This window comes from Oculina patagonica, chromosome 14, assembly GCF_052425735.1.
Source record: "Oculina patagonica isolate OP01 chromosome 14, crgOcupat, whole genome shotgun sequence".
Taxonomy (NCBI): domain Eukaryota; kingdom Metazoa; phylum Cnidaria; class Anthozoa; order Scleractinia; family Oculinidae; genus Oculina; species Oculina patagonica.
The window spans coordinates 14,588,425-14,597,313 of record NC_135771.1 but is presented as its reverse complement, the minus strand read 5'-3'; the positions used below and the strand labels follow the sequence as shown (position 1 = coordinate 14,597,313).

At 41.5% G+C, this 8,889-nt stretch overlaps 1 long non-coding RNA gene across 1 annotated transcript; it reads right to left on the bottom strand.

Moving 5' to 3' along the window:
- Positions 1 to 6,556: 6,556 nt before the first annotated feature.
- LOC144638055 (uncharacterized) lies at positions 6,557 to 8,786 on the bottom strand. The gene is made up of 2 exons (XR_013567876.1): positions 7,735 to 8,786; positions 6,557 to 7,259 (listed from the first exon to the last, which is right to left on the bottom strand). It is a non-coding gene; the product is annotated as an uncharacterized LOC144638055 (long non-coding RNA).
- Between the last annotated feature and the right edge of the window lie 103 nt (positions 8,787 to 8,889).

Sequence of the window (8,889 nt, the reverse complement as noted above, 5' to 3'; positions counted from 1 at the left end):
TTTCCAACTTGGCACCTGCCAACCGCGCGGCCTCAACTTAGAGACATGACTTTAAATAAATACTCTCGTGGCGTATTTTTAACGGTCGTTTTATTTACGACCAATTTACCACTGATGAAGGGCTAAGCTCGAAACATTTGGTTTATAATGAACTTTTTGGCACTTACAATGTACTTTTTTTTCGCAATACTCACAATTAGAAGTGCCACGCAGCGAACGAAGATTTATTCTTTTTAAAAAACTAGTATTATCATTTCACTGCTGCGACTAAAGAACTACTGCTATGCCGAGCAACAAAGATTACCTCCACCGATTTCCAGCTAATGTCCATGAACCGACAGACTCTTTGGCCATGCATACGTTCTGCAAAACGAGATTTACCAGTCACATTAACTTCCTTGGACGTTTGCGCCGCAGAGTGGTACCAGTTAGTTTTTCCATTAAATTCCATCCGTCCAGTCTTCCCAATGGGTATGTCAAAACCATTATCTACTCATGCTCTAGAAAACTTATGCAAGCCACGATCCGTTCCATGACCACTAAACTTGATCTGGCTTCCCATGGTATCGAAGAACACTGTGACCAATTGCGAGAAGCTTGCTCTGAGGAAACTTTTCATCTCATAGGAGTATCAGCAAATCATCAAAACAACCGTCAATGAAATGATACACGCCAACGAACTACCGACATCAGCAAAGAATCTTGTTTTACAAACTCCATGGACTTCCAAATTCTATCTCCTCCCAAAGATCCACAAAGAGAACAACCCTGGCCTTGGGCGACCGATTGTTTCCGCGTGCAATTGTCCTACTGAAAACATTGCGTCGTACTTGGACATGTCTCCTCTCGTATGCAATCTTAAAACATACGTCAAGGACACAAACCACGCACTTGTGACCGTCTCTCAACCAACCCATTCACTACAAAGCCACTGATACCCACAGCTATCTTCATCACGACTCATGACATCCCCGCCACTGCACTGCCTCCCGCACAGTCAGTTTTTACGCCTACGACGCCTCTGTTCTACTAACTATGGTTCCGACAACGCCGACTTTCTCAACCAAGCCCATGAGATGGCTTCTTTCTTTGAAAGGCGTGGCTGCAATCCACAAACCCTCCAACAAGACCTGGAGAAGATAAAAGATCAATCCCAGACCGACGCCCTCATAAAGAACATCTCAACAGAGGAAAAGGTGAACAGGATTCCTTTGGTTCTTACATACCACCCTCTTAACAACAAAATCAAGCGAATCCTGCTAGACAACTTCAAGGTAGTCACTGACCACCCTGCGACTACTCACATTTTCCCTCAGCCGCCGATGGTCGTGTTTCGCCGAGATAGAAACTTGCGTTCAACACTAGTACACACAACCTCCAAGCAAGCTACCGCACGCTCAGGGTCTTAGTAACACCAACATTCAGGGCCCAAGGATTCTATTAACATTCGGGAGTCGTCCCTGTGTTCGTTCACAGGACTCATTCACTGCATCTCCTGCCGCCGCTGCCCTGCCATGATTTACATCGGCGAAACTGGACGCACTCTAAGGGAACGTTTTGGGGAACATCTAAGAAGCATTACCATTACCGTATTTTTAACGGTCGTTTTATTTACGACCAATTTACCACTGATGAAGGGCTAAGCCCGAAACGTTTGGTTTATAATGAACTTTTTGGTACTTACAATACCGTAGAATTCCGGTTATAAGCCCTGGGCTTATACAACTTCGTAAGAGGTTTTCGGTGGGCTTATAAGCGGAGGGGCTTATATCCGGGAGGGCTTATAAGCGGAATGAAAAAAACGTTTCGAAACGAACCACGGGAGTGTTGATGGAAATACGTTTTTTTAGTTAAAAACGCATAATAAAGTAACATTTGGCCCTATTTAGTACTGTCGTCCGGTAGAGGGGGGCTAGGGGGGGGGGGGCTTATAATCGGATGTATTTTTTTGTTTCCATGATGATGGGCCTATAACCGGGGGGGCTTATAACCGGAATTTTACGGTATACTTTTTTTCGAAATTCCCACCAATGCGACCCGGGTTCAATTCCGGCCCGGTGTCATATGTGGGTTGGGTTTGTTGTTGGTTCTCGTCCTTGCTCCGAGGATTTTTCTTGGGGTTCTCCGGTTTTCCTCCCTCCACAAAAACCAACACTTCCAAATTTCAATTGGATCGGGAATACACGGCCCCACAAGCTTATAGCTTTAATCCTTACCGTGTCTAAATAAAGGTAAAAGGTAAGGTAATAGGTGTCGGTTTTGACCATGGCATGTCCTCCTTCCTCCAAACGAGGAACCTCTTTTCGCGCATTTCTTCAGGTCTGTTACTCTAGTACTTGATCTAATTTTGTAGCTTTCAATCTTTTCAGTACGGGATGGATATGCTCAACCCTCCTCCTTGTTCCAGCCGCGCTTGGGACCTTAGCGGAGTTGCCCCCAACGCAACACAAGGCTCTATTTCCGCCGCTTTCTCAAGTCCTACTGGTCCGCTCTTCACTCGCGTTTGAGAAATGAAGGAGTGCGGGCTCATTCTCACGAACAGTGCCTGGTAATCGAGCCAGAGCGCAAGTTGACTTTCGCGTGTTGGGCCGGACGGGTTGACGTGAGAGTGCATCATGACCGTCACTGTCATCATGTTAAACATGAACTTGTTGGGTATTTAATCAGGGTCTCAAAGGGGGGTCCCTGGAGCCCCGGAGCCCTGAAATTTCTGCTTTGGAGCCTGGAGCCCCATCATTTTACTGACTGGAGCCCTGATCCTTTTTTGGATGCGGAGCCCGGAGCCCAAAGAAATTTTCCGCGGAGCCCAGTGCCCAGCGTTTTGAAATTTGATCATTCGCAATCCCAGATTGCATTTTTTTCTTGTTTTATGACTGCATTTTGTATGTTTGTGCGTGTAAACTGCCACAAAGAAACAGAATCTGAAGAGAGGATAGTACTTTTTACAAGTATACGTGATTATCTTCATAACCGGCTTCTTGGGTTTAAAAAACTGGTCGGAATTGTGGACGTTTTAATTTGCGGACTTGATTTAGCGTTGCAAAATAATTTTTATATTGTTGATCATAGTGGAGCCCGGAGCCCGAAAGCAGGTGATGTGGAGCCCTGGAGCCCTGACATTTTCGTCTTGGAGCCCTGGAGCCCTGCATTTTTTAGCCCGGAGCCCTGGAGCCCTAAACCCCTTTGAGACCCTGTTTAATAGCTTGGTTCCCTCTTTTTATCAGCAAATTGATCACAACACTTCTGTACTGATGGCAACTAGTACTATACAAATGTCGACTCAAAACTCTGCTTAAGGTCCTGCCCATGTTCTTTTTGTAGTGACCAGACTGCCTCAAATCTTAGAAATCTATGCCTACGCGAGGGCTTGCGCATTTTCCTTTAAGTAAAAGTAAACCTGCGTACAAAAAAAAAATTCTTGTGGATGTTTTGCATAAAAAGCTTGGGAATGCCAAGTAACTACAACCAGAAGCATATAGTCTATAGTTTTTATAACACTATAGTCTAACAATTATTCCACGAGCAAGCGTTGGATATGAGATGGTTGATAGCCAACGAGGCGCGTTGCACCGAGTTGGCTATAACGATTCCATATCCAACAAGCACGAGTGGAATAATTGTTTTATTAAAAACGCCCAAAGAATTGCAATATTTGAGCTCTCTGGCTGTTCTCGTTAACGCGTATCGGCTGCCATATTGTGGTCAATGGTATATGAGCTCATATTGCCTGTTAACCAATCAAAACTCAGGAATTGCAATGTACCATTTCTAGTTTTTTAATTACGTCGAATAAACGACGGCTTACCTGAATTCTGATTGGCTGTATTTTCTATGGCATGCTATAAATACCCCTTATTCGATGGTTTAAAACATAACACGTGCGGATATTTTGCGAGTTGCGTTGTATTTTTAAAAATACTAACCATTGAATAAGGGAATTATTATTTGATAATTTGTACTCTAAATTTGGGTCCGTATTCCGTAAGTTTGTCCGTCCGTCTTGTTGTCCTTTGCCCTAATATGGTTAAATGGCGCAATGGTGGAATAAGAACTGGTATTGCTTGTGACAAGTATCCAGGAAGGAGAGCCAATCTGACCAAACAAGGAGGTCAAAACAGTTTCAGCCTCAAGTGCACAAACAAGTTTTGCCGAAACAATCATGAATTTATTTGTGGTCTTACTAGTAGATACCCATCTAATACCACGCTTATCAGTTGAGTACGCAACGAGGGAAGTGTTGCGCCCAAAGTTTACCATTTAAACATCTGCTGTTTTCAGGGGCGACAGAGCTAGTTTCCATTGGAAACATCTCGTGCTATTGACGTCAGCAGTCCCGTTCGTGCAAAAGTGGGTCTCTGTAAAAAGATGACCGGATGGCGGATGAGAAAAGGCGGATGACAAAATGCGGATACCAAAAAAAATAAAGAAAGAACTTTTTTAATATATCAATAACTTAATCAATTAAATAATTTAATCGATAAATTAATCCGCCATCCGGTCAGCTTTTACAGAGACCCTGCAAAAGTTGAATCACTAAAAAGTGCGACAGACTGCTGACGTCAATAGCACGAGACGTTTCCAATGGAAACTAGCTCTGTCGCCCCTGAACACAGCAGATTTTTAAGGATTAGTGGAAAACACGGGGCCGGGGTTCCGTGGTCCCGGGGTGTGGAAAACACGGGGTGTGGAAAACGCGGGGTGTGGAAAACACGGGGTGTGGAAAACGCGGGGTGTGGAAAACACGGGGTCCCGGGGTCTGTAGAAAACGCGGGGTCCCAGGGTCTGAAAATAATTTTTTGGCTAAAAAGACAAGTTTAATAATTTATCATTAAACTTAGGATCTTCGTGAAACGTCTTTCCTTGCGTTGAAAAGCCTAATATACATGTCATAAAAAAAGTTTGTGAATCAAATACTTGTCCTTGTGATCTTTTGGGAATATCCGTTTTTTCCATTTTATAAAATTAACAATTTATCAGGAATCCGAAAATAAATTTTCAGACAAACTACGCGCCAACTTCGCCCATATAATTTTTGTTATCAAAAGACCAGTACAAAAAGCAAACCTGGTGTTCTGCCGAATAGGAGGACCGTAGTATAGCTGCCTGCCTCTAATTAATTTCATTACGAATTTTTTTTTTTAAATACATAACATAACTTTACTATTTCTATAGCGCAAAATCCATGCATATATGATCTAATGCGCTTAATACTAGTCTATTCCACTCTTTTTCTTCTGTACCAATCACCTTAGCGGCGTCTGCGTACAGGTTGCAAACATTGTCCGCCGAATAAAGTCAAAATATAATTCTTTTATCAACTACCACCCGATCGTGTATAAAGTCTGTCGCTCTCATTTCGGACTCCAGCAAAGACTCAACATTGATTTGCCATATTCATGTAGCTCCAAGCTGCAGCTAAAAGGAAACATTGGCATTTGCGTGGAATAACTTTGACATGCTACCGGTCATAAATCAATACACAGAAAACGGAGATTAGATATAACAACCATAATCAGTAGGGTACGGTGGATGAGTTAACTTCAAGGGTGGATCCAAATGAGACCCTCCCGATTTCTTCTTTCTCGCTTATTTCTTTCTACTGAAACTACGCAATTCCGTCCACAATTAACTTTTTTGGCCGTGTTTTCACGGTCGGCAGCTTAATAAAACACACCATTTCTTTTTAGTGCTGAAACCACGGCACCGTACGACGATTTATGAATGAAACTAGGCGAATGAAGACAATGAAGTCAGCACCTGTGCCAGATATGGGCGAAGTTGGCGTGTGGTTTGTCTTAATATTTATTTTCGGATTCCTGATAATTTGTTAATTTTATAAAATGGAAAAACGGATATTCCCAAAAGATCACAAACTTGGATTGCTTTTTTACGAAATGTATATTAAGCTTTTCAACGCAAGGAAAGACGTTTCACGAAGATCCTAAGTTTGGTGGTGATAAATTATTAAACTTGTCTTTTTAGCCAGCATTTTTTTTTACTTTCGTTTTATTTTTAGACCCCGGGACCCCGCGTTTTCTACAGACCCCGGGACCCCGTGTTTTCCACACCCCGCGTTTTCCACACCCCGGGACCCCGGGACCCCGGCCCCGTGTTTTCCACTAATCCGATTTTTAATGGAAAAACTTGGGCGCGAAACTTCCCTCGTTGCATTCTTACACCGTTTGCATTGATACGCGACGCCAGAAATCAAAACCCCTTCAAACTTTGATTGACGGAAATCTTAGAAACGTTTCCGCGGGTGTTTTGATTTCTGGCGTCGCGTATCAATGCAAACGGTGATAACTGATAAGTGTAGTAAACATTAAACCTCGACAACTGCAAGAGCGTAAAATACAATAGAGAATACTTGGAGCGGTTTTCACTAAAATGTCGAAAGTAATTCACGTTTACAGACCTGCCAACCCCTGATAAAGGAAAATGTGGAGACCCATGAAAAAAATATGGAGATTCTACAAAAAGTACCAGTGGTGAGATTCTATTTTTTCCCAATCAGATTGAAGAAATCCTCATTTTTCCAGCATGGATTCAGCATGGATTCCAGGTTCGGTTTACTTGTTTATTTCATTTTTTTAAAATGTTAACATTGCCTTTACAAGAAAAGGGGAACCAATATATATAAAGTTACATTTCACTTAATAAATCACACACACAAAAATAGCTTTTACATCGCTACATGTACTACTTACAAAGAAAAATACAATCTGACAATGCAATTTCACACAAAAAACAGTGTCTTATTATGAAGTTAAATATAAAATCTACAGGTTTGGCTAATGCTTAACTTGAACGCTGCGTAAAATTACTAACAGCAGAACCCTTGGAACTAGGCAAAAACGGTTAAACATAAGTACAAATCAGACAGAGAGAAGAAAAAATCGTGACAGTTGGCTGGTCTGCCGTTTGCTTTGGTTTTGCATTACTACGCTTTGTGATTGGATTAAAAAAAAACTCGTGCCACTTTCTCAGCCAACCAAAAGTAAAATGACGACTACGTGTATTTACTTCGAGTTTTGATTGGTTTTGGTTATATGACACTCAATTAAAAACAGCTCTTAGGGTAATGCTTAACTCACACGCAAACTCATATAATGATACGAGAATAATTTAACACTCAGCTAAGTGTTTGATGACAAAAACAAATCCATATAACGTCTCGTGAATAACAAAAATGTTACGCAAAAAGTTAAAATTTATTACGCAAGGTTTTATAAATAAAGTGTTATTATTATTATTATATACTACTTATTAACCGAGAGTGAGGTCATTACAGGGGAATCTCAGACCAAGGCCTTGATGTATTGACCGAGCGATAGCGAGGTCAATACATCAAGGCCGAGGTCTGAGATTGCCCTGTAATGACCGAACGGACGAGGTTAATAAGTTATTTATTATATGGCCTTTTAGCGCTATTCTAAACTGAAATATCTAAAAAACACCGAGGTGAAACTTGCTCTCGCTCTCTGTGGCTCTCTTCGTCGCTCATACTAAAGAAGTATCGGTATGCTAATATTTTTCTTTCAGTTGTTGAAAAGATAGTTGCATTTTGTCGGTATTTATTGTCGTTCTCGCAATAGCTTTTACTCACAACTCAAAAAAACATGTAAAAACCGCCGAGCCGAGAAATTTTTTCATAATGCCCGGTCATTACAAGAAAATAATGCCCGCTCAGCAGCCAATCAGAGCGCGCGTACTATTGTAGCCATATAATAACACTTAATAATAATAATAGTAATAAATAATATTATTATATCTCTGAGATAGTACGCACGCTGTGATTGGTCAATTTTACGGGCCGTATTCTGCAGTACGGCCCGCGAAATTTGACTGAGAGTTCTCCTGATGCCGTACGCCTTTGCAAGTTGAAATGTCTCGCGAAGAAGATTTTCAAAACTTCCTACATCGTTTAAAGTCAGAGGAAAAAAGCGAGGAACAAAGACGAAGCGAAGAAGGTCTACCGAACTTTAAACTCAATTTTTGTGATCCGTTGGAAGGAGAAAACTTCCCTGATGTGGCGGACTTAGAGCAACCCGAGCAGGATTCAAGTCAAGAACTTGAAAGTTTGTTTCATCGTGCCGAGAAATCTGCAAACACGGCCAAGAAGACGAAAAGTGAATGGAATCGGTTCGAAAATTATTGTCAAGAGCAGACTGATGGAACATTTCATGTAAAAAACCGTAGCTGCTGACGTCCTCGATAAGCTCGTCGGAAAGTTTTTCAAAGACGTACTCAAACGCGATGCAGTTGAGTACGAGCCAGACAGCATTTCAAGCTTTCAAAGAAGCATTCATCGCCGCCTTAAAGAGCTAAAGTTACCCTTTAACATCCTACAAGGTAAGAGAATGAATGCCGTCGCTCTTTTCTTCGGCAAACATTGGATCTATTTCCAATTGTGATTTTAATATCCAGCAAACCCGGGAGCAACCTGTGCCAAGTCATTTTTATGAATCAGCTGCACCTAGCACCTCTAGGGAAGACACAACTTAGCATTACGTGGACGGCGATATCTGAGGCTTTTTTTTCAAGTAGTTTCTTCAAACTTTATACGTGTTTTCTCGTTCAGTATTTTCTAGAAACACTGCCATAAGTTTTCGAAAGTTTGATAAGCGAAAACATGTTGTCAATCGCGGCACTTTCGTTGCCAAGCAAAGAACTTCAGAAGTTATTCCAAAGGAAACTTGCACTGTATCTAGTTTTCATCATGTCAATGAAATTACTGTAAAACTAATTGCAGAAATAAAGTAGTGAAGATTGGATTCAAATTATGTTTATACACTTATCAATCAAGCTATTAAACGGCCGAATTGTTTACGAAAGCCAATAAAATTCACTCGTCCATTCGCCTTTGACAAACGTCAGTCAAACGAAGCC